Source organism: Sus scrofa, chromosome 9 (genome assembly GCF_054392235.1).
Source record: "Sus scrofa isolate SSC_HxYL_T2T_F1_AM1 chromosome 9, Sscrofa_HxYL_maternal_Yorkshire_Landrace_v2.0, whole genome shotgun sequence".
NCBI classification, from domain to species: Eukaryota; Metazoa; Chordata; class Mammalia; order Artiodactyla; family Suidae; genus Sus; species Sus scrofa.
This window is the reverse complement of record NC_139391.1, coordinates 61816004-61836608: the sequence shown is the minus strand read 5'-3', so window position 1 is coordinate 61836608 and position 20605 is coordinate 61816004. Positions and strand designations below refer to the sequence as shown.

Below are 20605 nucleotides of genomic sequence, written 5' to 3'. Positions count from 1 at the left end.
ATTTATGCATATTGGTCAGAGGGAATTTTATCTAAGTTTAGAATTCAAATAACATTTTTGCAGTTATAACAGTAGAGAGCACAGCAAATAAATAAGTTGCCTAGATGAATAGTAGAATGGAATTTAACACAAAGGGGAGGGGAAGAGGAAGGCTAACTGAAGTTGAGATTTGATGAAGGGGTCTTTGAGGAATTAACATTTAAACTGAGACTGAAAGTTTTATGAAGTGAGAATGAAAGTGGGACTGAAGGATGCTAATAGGTCCCAGTGTAGGATAAGAGCAATGGCTGATTGTGTGTGGTTCCCAGGAGGCATAAAAAGATCAACCCCTAAATGTCTGATGGAGGCATCTGATTTATACTTGAATTTTCATACTGAAGGTCATATGCAAAGACATATTTAATTTTAGCAGCACAACACTGTGCAGAGTTGATAGCTCAGGATTCCATAATCCAGACAAGAGATTTCTCATTATCAATTAGAGAGAATAATGGAAGTTGAAGTAATTGAATAAATGAGTAAGAGCAGCAAAATAGTGCAAAAAAGAAGAGAGAAGGGCTAGGATGGAGCCTTAAGACATTCTTTGCTTTGACTTGATCTTTGCAAAGGACAGTGGGCAGGAGTGATCACAGGGTAGATAGAAAACAATCCAGACCCTGAGATATGACAGAAAGAGGTGGCCCCCAAAGTAACTCGCAGTCCCATACTTCTTACATTCCAAGTAAAAAACTGAGACACACTCCTTAAGATATTTTATGGTCAGAAGAAGATATATGTATTTATGGGGAGATAACAGATGGTCTTAATAAGTCAAAGGGTGAGGGAATATGAGGAAATAGTAAATGCCTTTTCAACTTCCATTGTGATCACAAAAGAACTTCAGAGAAAAATAAGTTTATATGAGGTTTTTGTTTCAAAATGGAAGAGATGAAACAGTTTATTAATGAGGAAGAAGATTTGAAAGAGTAAGGCAGTTGGCTGGTGAATGAGATTTAATGAGACCACTGATAATACAAAGTTCTCAAAAGTAGGAAAGGGAAGAACTTAACTGTAGAAGTGGGACAAGATCAGGGACAGAGAAGCCTATCTGTTTAACAGGGAACAAAGAGTAATGAATGGATAAAAATTCAGAGATAATTGTACACTTCCAGGCAGCAAATCGAGGTTATTTGTGAATCAATCTGACTCAGCGTTGTAGAGGGAGACCTTCCCATCTGTGGAAATAGTAAGGGTGAGTATGTGTGCAGTACAAAGGCCTGGAGAAGGTCTGAGTTATCATGGATCAAGAATAATTAAGACATGAAAAAATTGCCAGATAGATCTGAAATTAGCTGAAGTGGTGAGCTAGGTATTTAGACCAGGCTCATTAGCCTAATCAACTGTACTGTCAGAAGCAGCATCCAAGTTGAGAATTTGGAGTCCCTGGAATTAGTGTCTTGATCAGCAGTGATGGTTAAAAGTCAGATGGATATGAGAATTCTTTTTTTTTTAACTTCATGAATTTTATTACATTTATAGGTATACAATAATCATCACAATCAAATTTTATAGCATGTCCATTCCAAACCCTCAGTGCATCCCCCCATCCCCCAAACTGTCTCCTTTGCAGACCATAAGTTTTACAAAGTCTGTGCGGCAGTATCGTTCTGCAAAAAAGTCATTGTGTTCTCTTTTTTTTTTTTTTTCCTTTTCTAGGGCTGCTCCTGAGGCATATATGGAGGTTCCCAGGCTAGGGGTCAAATCAGAGCTATAGACGCTGGCCTAGGCCAGAGCCACAGCAACGCAGATCCAAGCTGTGTCTGCAACCTACACCAGAGCTCACGGCAACACCAGATCCTTAACCCACTGAGCAAGACCAGGGATCGAACCCACAACCTCATGGTTCCTACTCAGATTCATTAAACACTGTGCCATGAAGGGAACTCCTCATTGTGTCCTTTTTTTAGATTGCACATGTCAGTGATAGCATTTGATGTTGGTGTCTCGTTGTCTCACTGACTTCACTTAGCATGATAATTTCTAGGTCCATCCATGTTGTTACAAATGCCATTATTTCTTTCCTTTTAATGGCTGAGGAATGTTCCATTGTATATATGTACCACATATTCTTTATTCACTACTCTGTCAATGGACATTTAGGTTGTTTCCATGTTTTGGCTATTGCAAATAGTACTGCAAAGAACATTGGAGTACATGCGTCTTTTCATAGATTTCTCTGGAGTGGGATTGCTGGATTAAATGGTAGTTCTATTTTTAGTTTTTTGAGGAATCTCCATACTGACTTCACACTATACTACAAAGCAACAGATATGAGAATTATTGATCCTGGTTAATATCTCTTGAAGTGAGAAAAGTTAATACACAGGCAGCTAAAAAGAGGAATGGGGGGGAAATCCCATTATGGTTTAACAGATTAAGATTAAGAACCCAAGTAGTGTCCATCAGGATGTGGGTTTCATTCCTGGTTATGCTCAGTGCACTAAGAATCCAGTATTGCCTAAAGCTGCAGCACACATTGGGGTAAAGATCTGCAGAGGTGGCTCAGATCTGGTGTTGCTATGGCTGTGGCATAGGCTGGAAGCTGCAACCCTGACTCAACCACTAGCCTGGGAATGTCCTTATGCTAAAGGTGAAGTACTTAAAAAAAAAAAAAGGAAGGGAGAGATGAATGTAAACTGGATCACAAGCCTAAAAAATCATAGGTAGAAGGAGAACACAGGGTGAAAATGATTTTGTGAAGAAGCTGAAATGGGAGGGCCTGGGATTACAGAGTGCGGCCAAAGAATGATACCCTGAAAAGTAATGATTCTTCATGAAAAGTAGATGTGGAATTTACCAATCAAAAGAATCCTCTTGAGAAACTCAAATTTGGTAAAGAGACCAAATTAAACCACCAGACGACCCACGCCCAAGCCATGCAATTTTGTCATGTGCCTCAAGCTCACTAAAGCCCTGCCCCCAGCACGTTAGCTAGGTAAACGACCCAGAATCGGGGGCGGGGGGGGGGGGTGCATGCTGAGGCTCACTGAAGCCTGTCTATGTAGAGCTCCCAGCAGGGAATCAGATTTAACAAAATGGTTATCTGAACTTTTCTGCAGACCTGAGAAACAAGGAGGTGTGTTAGAACGCCCCTGGAGAAGACCGTCGGGAACAGTCCACGGATCTCCCACCCTAGGCCTGAAAGATGGGCAACTGCCTCACCCCTCACACCTCCGAAGACCTCTTGGTTCCTGCGTCTGCCACGCACTTGGGTGGGAGGAGACGCCGGGCTCGCTCACGGGAGAGGAGACCTCGCGATCAAGTGCCCGGCTGGGCACCAGCAGCACCACTGGTCCAAGAGGAACAAGTGAGGGTGCCCCAAAGGATCAGCCAAATACAGTGCCTGCCCAAAGGAGTGTACAAAAGAGATGGCTCCCAGGAAAAGATGGAGCAGGAGGAGTGTGCCATCTGTACGCTGGACTTTGTGTGTGGGGACCCCATCCGATCCCTGCCCTGCAAGCACTTCTATCACCTGGGCTGCATCGATGAGTGGCTGACCAGGTCCTTCACGTGTCCCTACTGCCGAGGGCCGGCAGATGGCCCACAACCTTCATCCCGGGACACTCCTTGAGCCAGCACCCCTTGTTTGACTTCGGAGACCCATCGTTTTGCGTGATTTTGCTGTTTTGTCACCGTGCCCAAAGAGCCAGGGATTAGGAATTAAAATCATGCACAAAGGTTTCCTTTCCACCTCCTTGTTTCTCCAATGAAGGTATTCATGTATCGTTCACGAGCAACAAACATCACAAGCTTCTTTGCTTATGACTGGAGAGGACGGAGGGCATCTCCATGTGGGTGTCAGCAGCATGTGGGGCCCCTTTCTGCAGCCAGTCCAGGCAGGCTGAGGCCAGCGCTTGGGCCTCGACCCCTGAGCCATCCTGCCTCAGGAGGATCTACTGCAATGTGCTTCTTGACTTGGGGGCACGTGCCTTTCAGGATGACTGGCAATGGTGACCAACAAGAAAGATGAGTTGACGAGAATGATAAAAGTGAAGCTACCCATGCTGAGCCCTTGCCCTGAAACACATAAGCTGGGGCACATTCTAGGCCAAATCAACCCATCTGCAGACAGCATCCTTTAATGACAAAATAGCACCTCCCTTTTCAGCTGTAACATAAGGGAGAACATCCACCAGGAGGTGCAGGACGATCGGGAACCCAGACCCTGGCTCCACGTCCTGGGGTGTCTCCCACTCGGGGTGAGAGTTGGCACAGTGAAACTCAACCCTCTGCCTTTGAGGCTGATTCCCAGCACAGACAACCCCTGGTACATCACGGACAGGTTGTGATGGGGAATCGGAGAGGTTGTGATGGGGAATCGTATGGCTCATACAGCACCTGCTGATTGTCCATTAAATAAAGGAAAACAGTCCCTCAACTCTGGATAAGTCGTGCCTCTGAATTGTCATCTGCCATGGCTCTGTTATCCAGGCCCTCCTGCTAATGTGTGCTTTGTTTTTCGTGGCGGTTCCCTGCCCTCTCTTGCTGGCATGGCTCTCTGTTGGTCTCTGGCACTCACTCCCTGTTAACTGTCTCCCTCTTCCTGACGTTCTCAGGCTCCCACTGTGGCCATATCACTAAACTCCTGATTTCCTCTACCCCCCTCCCTCCCTCTGTTTAACCTCCCTCCTCAAAATTCCTGACTTAGGAGCCCCATACCACACAAGGACTCTCTCCTGTATGCTTGAGACCCCTCCACATCTCCAAGTCATTGTCCGGGGCAGAGAAGAACAAAACATACCAGCAGGTCGACAATTTCCTCAGAATTAAAGCGCTAAACAAGGGCATGGACTGTCTTGGTCATGGCCGGTCAGCAGCCTCCCACGTTACCAGAATCCCCTTAGATTCCTCCATTTTACAGGCTCCCCAAGCACCTGCAGCCCTTCGCCGTGGAACCAGGCTGCCTGTCTACCCCACCCTCAGCCCAGAGACCCTGGGGCTTCCCCTCACCTCTCTCCAGTGGCCTAGCAGGAGAGGAGAGGAGAGGAGGAAAAGGAGAGGAGGAAAAAGGAGAGGAGGGAAATGGAAACAGAGCTGAGGGGCCTGCTGCTCCCCAGGCAGCCCTTGAAGCTGAGAAGGTGTGAGGGGAACACGGGGCTATCAAGTACAGAGGTCTGCCCCAGGCCCCAGGCTGGGGGACCACATCTGTGAGCGGTGCCTGGTGACCCCTTTGTGCTCCTGAAGTGACAGTTCTGTCCTTCATGTCATCTGGGGCAGAAATGAGCTCCTGAGGTGTCCCAGCCCTACCCAGTCTGAGGTGGTGTGTAGGAGAGAAAGGGCCTTGGCCGTCGACTCCTGCCAAGGGACGGTGTGTTTCCCCTGACCCTCGGGGGCCTCATAGCCCAGTGAAGCCTCCATCTCGATGCCTGAATCGAGATGCAGTGGAGAAGGGGCTGCTCGTGCCACCGTGGTCGGCCGGGGGAAGGGGGTGGTCCTGACACTAAGTTTCCAGAGCAGGCACACTGCCCTTATTACACTACGTGTTTACTGAGAAGTTGGAGGCGACAGCAGGCAATGAAGCCCTTTCTAAGCCTCCCTCCAGTCTGGCCATTTGGCAATCAGTAGAATGCTCTTTGGCCAGTTACCTGAGGAGAGGTGTGTTTCACTGCGGAGAGCACCGAGAGAGCCAGCAGGGAGGACTGGGCTTGCTTGACCTAGAAGCAGTCTCCATCCCCATCACACCCTGGGGAGATTACAGGTAGGAATCAGACTTTCAAACCTTTTAGAGTTTATTTGAAAATAAGGTAGGTGGGAAATGATATTACAGGAACCTTAATTGTACAGTGAGATCCTTTGTTCTAGGCTTCTGTGATATTCTGAAGCTTGGAGGGTGGTAGAGTCTTTCAGAGGGCATCCAAATGTGATCTGAGGAGACCTGTGCTGGATTGTTTTCTCCAACTTGAAAGTAAGATACAGGTATACCAGAGGCCCGAAACATATTGTCCTGAAAAATATTTTTTGAGTTCCCTGGTGGCTCAGCCGGTTAAGCATCTGGCAATGTCATTGCTGTGGCTGGGGTCACTGCTGTAGCTCGGGTTGGGTCCCTGGCCCGGGACCTTCTGAAAGTCATGCGCCCAGCCAAGGAATGAACGGATGAATACGTGAACGAATACATACATTTTTTTTCACATCAATATTCCTCCTTACACATCCCGGGCTGAGAGCATGTTGGCAGCGAGTGTCCTCACGGGAAAGAAGAACAGGAAGGCCCCTCGGCCACAGAGGCTCCACGGCACTGTCCAGAACCACCGAAACCACAAAGCAAACCAGCAAGGCTGCTGGCAAGAGACCACCACTCTGCTTGGGGGGCTTATGGAAGAAGTGGAAGATTCGAGGAATTACCAGTTTTCCTTAATTGTGTCAATACTCTTTGCCTCCTTAGCGGGAAAATATTCTGTTAACGAGTCGGGGTTGATCACATTTCTTTTGACTGGTACCCAATTTGATCCCATCTTGATCAAGATGATTGATCAAGATGGGATCAAGATGATTGACGAGATGATGTGATCAAAGAGGACCCATGACCGGATGGAGTTAAATTGATGATTGGGTTATCAACTGTATATAAAGAGAGCTCATCATTCAAATGAGGCTTAGTTTCCAGAGAGAAGAAGCACTGAGCTCCCCGGTGTGGTGACAGTGAACCCAGGAGAGAGTTGGATTCCGGTAAGCATGCAAGAGTTCTCCCCTGCAGGGACAGACCTCCGTATTTTTGTAAAGGAATTTTGGGTGGAAGACGATTGTTTTCGTCTGACTTCAGTCATCTCATAGCAGGCTGTTTGAGGGCAGGTTAAGTTGTCGTGGGCATGGAATTTCTCTTGAATTGTAAGGCAACATGTCAGAGAGCTACGTGCTAACCCTTACAAGTCAAGGTATGATTTTCTGCAATTAGCCTGGTACAGGGCACGGTAGACGTACAAATGACAAAGTATGTCCCAGGGCCCAAGGAATAATGGCCTTGCAATTAAGGCAATGGGGAGAAGAAGAGGGAGACTAAGCTGGGCTGGGATTCAGTGAAGACGTCCTTGAGACGTTTCCGTTTAGAGAGAGACCGAGGAGTTCCCATCATGCCGCAGAGGAAATGAATCCAACTAGGAACCGTGAGTTGCAGGTTGCAGGTCCCATTCCTGGCCTCGCTGAGTGGGTTAAGGAGCTGGCGTTGCCGTGAGCTGTGGTGTAGGTCGCAGATGCAGCTCGGATCTGGTGTTGCTGTGGCTGTGGTGTAGGCCGGCAGCTGTAGCTCCGATTAGACCCCTAGCCTGGGAACCTCCATGTGCCGCGACTGGGGCCCTAAAAAGACAAAAGACAAAAAAAAAAAAAAAAAAAGATTTCAGAATTCAAAATTCAAAAAGCTAAAGTGAGCCTGGGGTAGGGGTGTGCAAAGGTGTAGGAGAGATCATAGAGTTCTGAGCAGAGACAAGCGCCAAAGGGAATTGGGGTTGTGTGGATGGACGAGGCCACGGGAAATGTCCAAGCCTCGATGCCTTGGGGAGACCTAAAGCCACCCTCGAGACAGAGCAGACATTTATTTATTTTCTTTTTTTGGCAGCGGACATTTGACTTTAAGTGCCCGTTTAACTACAAAGTAGAGATGAACGCTCATGAATGCAGCTGGAATCCAGACAAGGATTCTGTCACTGCTGAGTTTAGAGAGGCTGGTGGAAGAAACTGAAATAACGAAATAAGTGTGTGAGAGGCAGGACAGTGTTTCCAGGGAGGAAAGACTGGCTGGAATGGAGTCTTGAAGCAACTGCTGCAGTAGTTTGGGGAGCTCCCTGGTGGTCTGGCCATTAAGGATCCAGTGTTGTCCCTGCTACGGTTCGGGGCACTGCTGTACACTGCTCCCATCCCTGGCCCTGGAACTACTGAACACCCGCATGCTGTGGGCACTGAAGGGGGAAAAGGGAGTTTGGGGAACGGGCCCAAATTGAAGCACCAGACGACCCACGCCCAAGCCATGCAATTTTGTCATGTGCCTCAAGCTCGCTAAAGCCCTGCCCCCAGCACGTTAGCTAGGTAAACGACCCAGAATCGGGGGCGGGGGGGGGGGGTGCATGCTGAGGCTCACTGAAGCCTGTCTATGTAGAGCTCCCAGCAGGGAATCAGATTTAACAAAATGGTTATCTGAACTTTTCTGCAGACCTGAGAAACAAGGAGGTGTGTTAGAACGCCCCTGGAGAAGACCGTCGGGAACAGTCCACGGATCTCCCACCCTAGGCCTGAAAGATGGGCAACTGCCTCACCCCTCACACCTCCGAAGACCTCTTGGTTCCTGCGTCTGCCACGCACTTGGGTGGGAGGAGACGCCGGGCTCGCTCACGGGAGAGGAGACCTCGCGATCAAGTGCCCGGCTGGGCACCAGCAGCACCACTGGTCCAAGAGGAACAAGTGAGGGTGCCCCAAAGGATCAGCCAAATACAGTGCCTGCCCAAAGGAGTGTACAAAAGAGATGGCTCCCAGGAAAAGATGGAGCAGGAGGAGTGTGCCATCTGTACGCTGGACTTTGTGTGTGGGGACCCCATCCGATCCCTGCCCTGCAAGCACTTCTATCACCTGGGCTGCATCGATGAGTGGCTGACCAGGTCCTTCACGTGTCCCTACTGCCGAGGGCCGGCAGATGGCCCACAACCTTCATCCCGGGACACTCCTTGAGCCAGCACCCCTTGTTTGACTTCGGAGACCCATCGTTTTGCGTGATTTTGCTGTTTTGTCACCGTGCCCAAAGAGCCAGGCATTAGGAATTAAAATCATGCGGAAGGATTTCTATAAAATTCCTGAATGCTTGCAGATTTTATGGAACCATTTGTGATACTCTAGAATCTTAGGGTGTAAATAGCATATAAATTCTTGACCAAGTTTTCAAATGTGTAACGATATCTTCTGATATTCCAGTACATAGGAATTTGTATACAGTGTTGCAGCAGCTACACATCTTATATTTTTCCTCTGGAAGATTGGGGATAAAGTAATGGTTCTTTTTTCCTAAGTGAATTACCTTTCTTCTCCCCCATTCAAAATCTGAAGTTGCTGGAATTTGGATCAAGGTTTTTTGAAAGGCCACAGTTCATACCACTGTAGCCAAATTTTTGCACGTATGAATGAATAAAGGAACAATGACCCTCCAAATAAGAGACATCTAATTTTTTGTCTTATAAGTCCAGTTAAGATGAACACAAGATGTGTCCCAGAGAACAGTCCTGAATAATTCATTATCTGTGTTACCAGGGTGTGTGTGTATGTTAATTTAGCTGTGTTCAGCTTTCCCCATACAAAAGGCTTAAAAAAAATTTTTTTCTATTAAACTAGAGGTCACTCAGCTTCACTATATCTCCACTTTACCAGTTTTATCAATTCACAAGCATTTTCCTACCAAGGCAAATACTTCAAATATTGAACTTTTAATAATGTCTACTTTCTATTTGCCCATTGGCTTCTTCTCTCAGAGTTTTAGCATCATGACTCATACCCATGCTGCCTTTTGATGCAGGGGATTTTAAGAGGTAAATTTGTGTAATGGTTGCTGTTAAGCCCACCACCTTGAAAGAGTCATTGAACTAACCAAACACCATAGATTCTGGTGTCATTTGGTTGATAACCATGCCTAGGATAAAAAAACAATCTAAAATTCACAGTTGAGTGAGTGATTTTGTTGGAGATCCCTTGGAGGAGGGAGTCAAATAATTCAAGATGAGAATATGCAGAGGTTTGGTTTAGATTTGGAATCATGATGTGGAATCTATGATTTGGAATTCTGGTGGGAATGGAAACATTGAATCACTTATGAGCATATACTGTTTTCCACTTTCTTGTCTCTCCAATGAAGGCATTCATACATAATTCATGAGCAACAATCTTCACAGTCCTTCTGCTTATGACTCAAGAGGAGGGAGGGCATCCCCCATCTGTGCATCAGCAGCATGTGGGGCCCCTTTCTGGAGTCAGTCCAGGCAGGCTGAGTCCAGAGCCTTGGCCCTCAACGCCTGAGCAATCTGGCCTCAGGATGAGCTGTTGCAATATGCTTCTAGCCTTGGAGAGCACGTGTAGACTCTCTGTTCTATTCCTTTTATCTGTCTTTCTACTATTTTTCCCCTGTCAGGCACTCTTGATTACTGGAAATTTATAATGAGATTTGGTTTAGGAAGTGTGGTTCATCAACTCTGTTCTTCAGTAGTATCTAGTCTATTCCAAATTTTAATAGAGTTAGTTTACTTCAAAATAGCTTGTTTTTATTGTGATTGTGCAGAATTTATAGATTAAGTTGAAAAGAATTGACCCCACAATAGTATTGTATCTTCCAACCATGATCAAGAGATACTTCTCCCTTGATTTATATTTCCTTTTTTTAAATTAATTGTCTTGTTTTTCTTTCCAATTCCAATCATTAAGTATTGGTATATAGGAATGTAGTTGACTTATCCCCATCAATTCCAAACAAAGCAAGGGGTGGTAGGCTCCATCTGGTGCTAACTTTTTTTTTTTTTTCGGAGGGGCTTCAGGGAGCAGGGATCAGATCAAAGCCACAAGGCCAGATACTTAAACCCACTGTGCAGGTGGGGTATCAAACATGTGTCCCAGCGCTCCCAAGAAGCTGTCGATTCCATTGTGCTGCAGCAGGAACTCCTGGCATCAACTTTCAAAATCCTCACAAAGAAACTTTCCACCCCAGCAGGGAGAGATCACAGCCTGAGGCCGACACCGAGACATCACTACAAGGTCTGAGCATGGGGCTGCACAATGTCCTACTGCCAGCAGGAAGGGAAGGATCAAATAATATTTGTGACCAAAGAAGACCATGAAACTCCAAGCAACAAGGAGCCGGTGGCTGATGACCCCAACAATCCATACGAGGAGCATGGGCTAATCCTGCCCAGTGGAGACATCAACTGGAATTGCCTGTGCCTTGGGGGAAAGGCTAGTGGCCCATGTAGGGAACACTTCAAGTCTGCCTTCTAGTGCTTCCATTACAGCAGAGAGGATGTCAAGGGATCGGACTATGTAGACCAGTTCCCAGTCTTACAGAAGTGCATGCAGAAGTGCCCAAACCTCTACTCCCAGAAGGAGGAGGAGAGGCCTGAGAAAACAGTTGTTCAGAGGCCTCCACAACCAAAGAAGAGGAGGGGTCGAGCTAATGAAGTGGCCCCAGCCTTCTTCAGAGTGACCTGAACCTCTTGGAAACGGCTTTCTATAGCTCTGAGGAAAGTGTCTTTCCCTCTGTTGTTCTGTGCACTGTAATGTACAAAGTAACTTATTGGGCTGATGGGGGACTTGGCCCCTTACCTGTAAACTGAAGAAATGGGGTTGTATACATGCAGGTCTCATGTGAACCTGTGAACCTGTCAGCCAGTGTAGTCTCACTCTTGAATTCTCTTCTCACACTGTCCTGGACTTTGCCACTTTGAAACAGTGTGCTGAAAAATAATAATAATCTCAACAACCAGAAATCTTCTGAGAGGGTCTCCTGTGAGTGAGCTGATTTATTCTGATTCATTGTATTCCTTTTAGTAGAGGTTATACCCTGTTGGGAAATGAAATAGAAATAAAATATCTTTCTTTAAGAATGCTGGAGTGGGAGTTACCCTCATGGTGCAGTGGTTAACAAATCCGATTAGGAACCATGAGGTTGCGGGTTCAATTCCTGGCCTTGCTCAGTGGGTTAAGGATCTGGCATGGCTGTGAGCTGTGGTGTAGGTTGCAGACGTGGCTCAGATCCTGCACTGCTGTGGCTGTGGTGTAGGTCGGCGGCTACAGCTCTGATTAGACCCCTTGCCTGGGAACCTCCATATGCAGTGGGAAGCGGCCCTGGAAAAGATACAAAAAAAAACAATGCTGGAGTGGGGTCATCCCTCACAGAAAGCAGAAGAGGTGGGGTGGCCGACCTTGAGTGTTTGAGGAAGGGGAATGGCAGACCTTGAGTGTTTGAGGAAGCAATGCTTCATTCCTAATACATTTGGTTTCTAGTTTTACATTGAGCTCTAGGTTTTCTATTTTTGGAAAGCAGAGCTTTGGACCCTCTGAGCGAATCCCTTTGTGAGTGAAGAGGAAGGCTGGATTTTGCTCTTCTTGTTATTCCAAAAGCCCTGGTTTGGGGCCTGCACTCACACTGGCTGTGCCTCAGCCTGTTCAGATGCAATGTTCTTGAGAGGTGGAGACCTAATTATTACCAAAGTAGCAGCCAAGAGAGCTTCCTCTTGAAAAATGGTGTCAATTAAAAGGAAAATGTGATTTTTACCTGGAAAAAAAAAAAAACCTGACATTGAATGATTCTACACTGATTTTCAGGTATTCAGACAGGGACCAATAGGGGACCCCAGAGAGCACTAAACAGTGAGCTCTGCGCCTTTCCTGCTGCAAGACCCCCCAGCCCGCCTTCCACCCCCTCCCACGCTGCAGGCTGCGCGAACACACAGGCAAGCACCCTCCTGGCACACATGCACCTTCTTCGAAATGACATCATGGGATCCTCAGCCAGGAGGGAGCTCCCTGTTCAACCCCTACCAAAATGTGCTGCTTGGCTCTGAGGTAAACGCAGCCCTTAGGCGGTAGATGCTGAGAGACGTGTGGCTCAGGCCTTCGTGAGGATCTCCTTGAACAGCAGCACAATATGCTGATTTTCTGGACTATTCCATGGTTTATTCTCTACTTTCCCAGTAATGTTTTAGCAGGACTTATTTTTAAAAACAAAGCCAAAAACCATCATTGAGAGTTTGGGTGGATAATTGTGGAAAACTGTGTGTCTGCTGAGGATGCAGGCTTGTTTATCCCTGCTTAGACACGGAGAGAGGGAAACCTGCAGACCTCATGTTAGGAACAGGGAGCAAGGGGCCCTCCCGAGTGGGAGGGTGGGGCTGCCACCCACAGGCCCCCATCCATTTTTAATGGCTAATTCCCCACAACTGTAAAGTGCTTGAAAAATACCACACGGTTGCAGAGTATATGTCCTCTCACACTCACATTAGTTTAAGTTCCAACATATTATTTATACCAAAACCTTAACCCATCTCACTTTAAAATGAGACTACTGTCTGCCTTCTGTCTTGCTCCCAGGTTTTTATCAGATGGTTTAATTTGTTGCAAAAAGTGGAAATCTCAAGAGAATTTTTTTTTTTAGGGCCGCACCTTGGGCATATGGAAGTTCCCAAGCTAGGGGCCAAATTAGGGCTGCAGCTGCTGGCCTACACCACAGCCACAGTAACATGGGATCCAAGCCACATCTGGGACCTACACCACAGCTCACAGCAATGCCAGATTCTTAACCTGCGGAGCAGAGCCAGGGGTCAAACCCACATCCTCATGGATACTAGTTGAGTTCATTATAGCTGAGCCACAACCAGAACTCTGAGAAAGATTTTTTTTTCTTTTTTCTTTTTTTTCTTTTTTTATTTTTTTAATTTTCCCACTGTATAGCAGGGGGATCAAGTTATCCTCACATGTAAACATTACAATTACATATTTTCCCCCACCCTTTGTTCTGTTGCAACATGAGTATCTAGACAAAGTTCTCAATGCTATTCAGCAGGATCTCCTTGGAAATCTATTCTAAGTTGTGTCTGATAAGCCCAAGCTCCCGATCCCTCCCACTCCCTCCCCCTCCCATCAGGCAGCCACAAGTCTCTTCTCCAAGTCCATGATTTTCTTTTCTGAGGAGATGTTCATTTGTGCTGCATATTAGATTCCAGTTATAAGTGATATCACATGGTGTTTGTCTTTGTCTTTCTGGCTCATTTCACTCAGGATGAGAGTCTCTAGTTCCATCCATGTTGCTGCAAATGGCATTATGTCATTCTTTTTTATGGCTGAGTAGTATTCCATTGTGTGTATATACCACTTCTTCTGAATCCAATCCTCTGTTGATGGACATTTGGGTTGTTTCCATGTCCTGGCTATTGTGAAGAGTGCTGCAATGAACATGCGGGTGCATGTGTCTCTTTTAAGTAGAGTTTTGTCCGGATAGATGCCCAAGAGTGGGATTGTGGGGTCATATGGAAGTTCTATGTATAGATTTCTAAGGTATCTCCAAACTGTTCTCCATAGTGGCTGTACCAGTTTACATTCCCACCAACAGTGCAGGAGGGTTCCCTTTGAGAAAGATTTTTAATATGACCTTTTGCTTGACCCAGGATTCTGGGGATATTTATCGTCTGGGTAGCCAAAGCCCTTCAGTACTGACCATATAATTTTAATAATAATATTCAATTAATTTTTCATTTGATTTTAAGTTTTGAGAGCAATAGTGGCATTTTATTTATTTTGTTTTAATGTAGTCTGACCTGGAGTTAAAGGTCCCCTGGGGGGCCCTTAGCATATGCAGGCCTCATTCTCTCTAAACTAAGAAGCAGATTTCAGGGGATACTACCAGAACTTTACTTTTTCTTTTTAGTTTCAGGTGTACAACATAATGATTCAATATTTGTATATATTGTGAACTGATCACCATACAAATTATTTTCTTGTGATGAGAACTTATAAGATTTACTCTTAGCAGGAGTTCTCACCGTAGCACAGAGGTTAAGCCCTGGACTGCAGTGGCTCAGGTCCTTTCCTTGAGGAGGTGCACATTCTATCCCTTGCCAGGGGCAGTAGGTTAAGGTATCCATTCTCTGGCCTAAGAACTTCCACATGCTGTGCGTGCGGCCAAAGGAAAAAAAATCAATTTGTTGATACCTCCAAAATAATTTACTGGGATTTTTGATTGGCATTGTATTAAATCTATAGATCAAACTCAGGAAGATCTGACATCATGACAGTTTGTCTTCCTACCCATGTACATGGACTAGCTTTACTTTAAATATTTTTTTTAATTTTTGTTGATTTTTCCATGTGCCATGCAATCTGATACTTTTTATTCTATTTTACTTTGTTTCTAAAGGTTGATTTAGGAGTTCCTGTCGTGGCTCTGTGGTTAATGAATCTGACTAGGAACCATGAGATTGTAGGTTCAATCCCTGGCCTTGCTCAGTGGGTTAAGGATCCGGCATTGCCGTGAGCTGTGGTGTAGGTTGAAGACATGGCTCAGATCCTGTGCTGCTGTGGCTATGGCGCAGGCCGGTGGCTACAGCTCCAATTGGACTCCTAGCCTGGGAATCTCCCTATGCCACAGGCATGGCCCTAGAAAAGACACAAAGACCAAAAAAATAAAAATAAAATAATAATAATAATAATAATTAAAGGCTGATTTAATCCCCTAAATTGATTTCATGGTTCACACTAACAGGTGGTTACCCAGTGTAAAAAACACTTTGAGCACTATTCTCTGAAACAAGTGGTAGTAAGACATAATACCAGTAATTGGAAAGATAAAATTGATTAGAAAAAAAGGAGACCAGATGGGAGAACACAATAGTAATATAGGAAAATGAATGAGAATGGAGAGAACATTTCTGGAGCATTTGTTTAAGACAGAATATTCTGAACTTACTGAATATGCAGGGGAAGGAAGAGGGCAGAACCAGCAATAATACTGTGGTTTCCAGCTCAAGTAGCTGAACAGATGAAGTGCCTTTTAAAGTAATGAGGAAGTTGGAGCTCCCATCATGGCACAGTGGTTAATGAATCCCAATTAGGAACCATGAGGTTGTAGGTTCAATCCCTGGTCTTGCTCAGGGGGTTAAGGATCCGGAGTTGCCATGAGCTGTGGTGTAGTTTGCAGATTCGGCTCAGATCCCACATTGCTGTGGCTCTGGCATAGGCCAGTGGCTACAGCTCTGATTAGACCCCTAGCCTGGGAACCTCCATATGCCACAGGAAGCGGCCCTAGAAAAGGGAAAAAAAAAAAGACAAAAAATAAAAAAAAAATTTAATGAAGCAATGAGGAAGTTAAGGGAGGAGGCTACTATAGTTGACACTTAAACAATGGGCATTAGGTAGGGATTAGGGGTTCAGATGCTCCACAGAGTTGAGAATGAGGGGGATAACTTTATAGTTAGCATCCATGGTTCCACAACCACAGATTCAAACAACTACAGATCATGTAGTACTGTAGTATATGTTTATCATAAAAATAGGTACATAAGAAGACTGATGCAGTTCAATCTGGTGTTGTTCAAGGGTCAACTGTATAGAATATATAAGAGTATCAGTTCTATTTTGGACAAAGAGTGTTGGTGGAATTAGGAGAAAATTGGTAGTAGGTACTCTAACTATTGCACAGAATTTGAAATTAACGCCAAATAGAAATGTAGGGTTTAATCCAAGAGGGCAGTTCAAGTTATGACAGAAGACGAGTTTCTCTAAAAATAGAGAATAGAAAGAAGGAAGAGTAGTGCACCTTTATGGTTAAGAAAGGAAAAAAGGACCCGAGAGGAGAGAAGTTCCACAAGGGGATAAACTAAGCATGGCAGAAGTTACTAAGATGAAAAGATGAGGACTGAGAAAACAGCACTTCTAGTAAGAATAAGAGGTACCTTGAGTAGTAGTGGGAAAAGACAAATTCAAAAGGGTTAAGCTGTGAGTAAAGGTAAGAAAGTGAAATAAATTCATGTTTGCCCAGACCCCTCCCTATCTTCTCTTGACCCAGAAACACTGGTTAGATTTGCACTCACAGGCCTCTGAATTTTTTCATTGCTCTGTGGCCCTCCAGATAGTGATTTGAGTAATTAAGTCAAATTCTTAGATAATGTCCTTAACAGTATCAGGCAAAAATCTACTTGTTGATCTCTTCCATGCTGTCAGGGCTTGGTACTGGTGCTGGGCTTGTCCCCACTCCCTGCCGTGCCCCTGGCCTGGATGTGGGAGGCAAAGGCAGTGAGCATCTTCCAGGCGGTGAGGTGAGTGTCACACATGATTAGGCAATGCCCCTCTCTGAACAACACATTCAGAGCCATGGTGCCTCAATCACCAAGCTGTTGAGACTGGTTCAGCAGAACTTCTCACTGCTCATTACCTGTAGGAAGGTCCTTGTAGACTCTACATTCTTCTGGAAAGGCAGAATTGAACCTCAACTTGCTTGTCAGATTAGAGTCCCAGCTGAGCCAAGGCCACCACCGTAGTGACATCTGCCTCCACTTTTTAAAAAAATTATAATTGAGTTACAATGTTGTGCCAATTTCTGCTGTACAGCATAGTGACCCAGTCATACATATATATACACATTCTTTTTCTCATACTACCTTCCATCACATTCTATCCCAGGAGATTGGGTATAGTTCCCTGTGCTGTATAGTAGGACCTCATTGCTTATCCATTCTAAATGTAATAATTTTCATCTACCAACCTCAAACTCCCCATTGAAAACCATTCTCTATGTCTGTGAGTCTGTTTATGTTTTGTGGATAGGTTTCTTTGTGCCATAGTTTAGATTCCACATATAAGTGATAACATATGCAAATGATGCAACTGACAAGGGCCTAATCTCCAAAATATAAAAACTACTCAACAGAAAAAAAAAAAAAAAACAAGTGGTGTAGTGTCACCTAAAAGTAGACTAAGATTAGTTATAAATGTTATGGCAAACTCAAGGACAGTGAATAAAATGTTTTTTTTTAAGTATGATTGATTAACTGATGCAGTAAGAACAAAGAATGACATTATATAAATTATATAAAATGCTCAATTAAAACCAAAAAAGGGAGAGGCTTTCCATAATGGCTCAATGGTTAACAAACCCGACTAGCATCCATGAGGATGCAGTTTGATCCCTGACCTTGCTCAGTGGGTTAAGGATCCAGAGTTGCCATGAGCTGTGGTATAGGTCACAGACATGGCTCAGATCCCAAGTTGCTGTGGCATAGGCCGATGGTCACAGCTCTGATTCAACCACTAGCCTGGGAACCTCCATATGCCACGGGTGTGGCCTATAAAGACAGAAAGAAAAAAAAAAGCAGATAAGGGAGAGAAAATTGGAAGACGAAAAAATAATGAAGGACAACAACAATGAATAGAAAACTAATGAAAATGATAGCTACCAGTTCAGTAGTAACAGTGACCACTTTATTTTTTTTTTATTTTTTTTATTTTTGCCATTTCTTGGGCTGCTCCATGGCATATGGAGGTTCCCAGGCTAGGGGTCTAATTGGAACTGTAGCTGTCAGCCTACGCCAGAGCCACAGCAACGCAGGATCCAAGCCGCGTCTGCAACCTACACCACAGCTCACGGCAACACCGGATCGTTAACCCACTGAGCAAGGGCAGGGATCAAACCCGCAACCTCATGGTTCCTAGTCGGATTCGTTAACCACTGCACCACGATGGGAACTCCAACAGTGACCACTTTAAACATAAGATGTTTAAATATGTTAATTAAAAGAAAGACTGTCATAGGTGATTTTTTAAAAAGAGAAAGAATAAAAGATCCCACTATATGTTGTTTAAAAGAAACTCACATTAAACATAAAGATACAGGTATATTAGAAGTAAAGGGATGGAGAAAGATATGTTTGTTAACAATACTCAAAAGAAAGCTGGACTAACTATTCACAATAGCCAATACATGGGAACAATCTAAATGTCCATCAACAGATGAATGGATTAAGAAGATGAGGTACATATATACAATGGAATACTATTCAGCCATAAAAAAGAACAAAATAATGCTATTAGCGGTAACACGAATGCACCTAGAAATTATCATACTAAGTGAAGTAAGTCAGGAAGAGACAAATACCAGGTGATATCATTGATATATGTAATCTAAAATATGGCACAAATTATCCTATGGACAAAACAGAAACAGACTCGCAGACATAGAAAACAGACTTGTGGTTGCCAAGGGGGAGTGAGGAGGGAAACGGCTGGCCTGGGAATTTGGCATTGGTAGATGCAAACTATTACGTTTAGAATGGATGAGCAATGAGGTCCTCCATGAGCACAGGGAACTATATCCAATCTCCTAGAATAAACCATAATGGAAAGAATATAAAAAAAAAGAAAGAAAGCTGGACTGTAGCTACATAATAGAGTAGTTAACACTCATGATCTCATGCTCTACGTATTTGAGTTAACTTTGAAATTTATTTTGTAATTGACCCTAGTGATCATAACTGTATTTAGAGCTACCTAAAAAAGAAAAAAGAAAAAAAAAAGCTGGAAAGTGACCAACACAATTTTCAGCAGCAAATTTCTACACTCAGCATTCCTGAACTGTTTCATGTTCCTACATTTTTTTTCAATAATAAGTCATTAGGCAGAAGGTTGAATTCATGGATGAACTGTGTGGTAAAACACTTATGACAGAGGTTTTTCCAATGTTGAGACTTCTAATGTGAATTTCTGCTGAAAGCTTTTTCACTTTGGTTTTAGGATTGGTATCTGCTCAGAATTGGAACTTTAGTATTACCTAAGGGGTTGGATATCACCGAAGGCTTTTCTTAACTCATTACACTGAGAGTGTTTTATACAGTGTGCAGTCTTAAATATTCTATAAATAAAGGGCTTTTCACATTTCTTTCATTCTTCTAAAGATTTTCCTGTTTTTATAGTTATTCCTATCTTGAATTTTCTTGTGTACACCAAGGCTGAAGCTTAGATGAAATCTCTTCTGCTGTGGGAACAGGTGGAGGTCACTCCCAAAAAGAGTTAACTTGTATTATTTATGGCTGAGTTACAAGTAAAGACTTTCTGCATGGGTTACATTAGCATAGATTTTTCACCCCCATGTGCACTCTCTGGTCTATTAGGTTACAGCTGTGGTGAGACTCTTCCACACTCATTACTTATATAATGTGGGATCTCATGTCATCCAGAGTGACAGCTGTGACAGAGGCTACCCCGCAGAGATGGCATGCATGTGCTCACCCTCCAGGGTGGGTTCTCTCGTGTCATCTAAGGAGAGTGGAAGACTTTCTCACATACACCACATTCATGATGTTTCTCTCTCATGTGAGTTCTCACCTATCACTGAAGCACAGAGTAACAAGGGGAGAGTTTCCAACATAGATGACATGCCTATGGTTCCTCTACAGTGTCAGTGTTCCTATTATTCTAAAGACCAATAATTAAAGGCTTTCCCACATAGATGATACAGAAATGGTTTCTCTCCAGTGTGCTTTCACTTGTGGGGACTGAAGGGTGACACATTTCCTCCGTATCATTTCTCTAGCATGTGAATTCTTCAGTGTCTGTAAAGGCACAATCTGTAACCAAAGTATTTCCCACATTAACCCCATTTATGGGTTTCTCTTCAGTGTGAGTTAATGCATGTTGATTCAAGGTGGATCAGTAAGTGAAAATTTCTCTATGCTCCTTGTATTCTAAGGGTTCCTCTCAAGTATGAAATTTCTGCCATTGGGAAGAAGACGAAAGTCTCTTAAAGGACTGTCTTCACACATTAGTCCATTCAGTTCTCATAGACAGACTCTGGGCCGATCATTTATTGATAGACTCCAGTTAAAATCTCTGCATATATGGTGTCGGCCCTATAAATGCAGAGATATTCCTCTACTGTTGTTATAGTTATTGCCAGTATGGGATATGCTTCATTATACAGGAAAGCCTATATTTTCTCAACATGCCTTTACTATTGGCAGGGATTTGACAATGCTTGTGTAGATTTTCTGTGATTGTTCAACTGTTGCTTATTTTGAAAATGTAAAATAAAATGAAGGCTTTTCCTGAATCTCTAGGATAAAGCAAT

General features: G+C 44.2%; 4 pseudogenes; 3 read left to right on the top strand and 1 right to left on the bottom strand.

Annotated features, from left to right (window-relative positions):
- Positions 1-3184: 3184 nt before the first annotated feature.
- On the top strand, positions 3185-3610 carry LOC100620409 (RING finger protein 11 pseudogene; annotated as a pseudogene).
- A 4655-nt stretch (positions 3611-8265) lies between these two features.
- On the top strand, positions 8266-8691 carry LOC100620318 (RING finger protein 11 pseudogene; annotated as a pseudogene).
- Positions 8692-10773: 2082 nt separating this feature from the next.
- LOC146399954 (mitochondrial intermembrane space import and assembly protein 40 pseudogene) lies at positions 10774-11168 on the top strand (annotated as a pseudogene).
- A 5535-nt stretch (positions 11169-16703) lies between these two features.
- LOC146399953 (large ribosomal subunit protein mL53 pseudogene) lies at positions 16704-19915 on the bottom strand (annotated as a pseudogene).
- Positions 19916-20605: the final 690 nt, after the last annotated feature.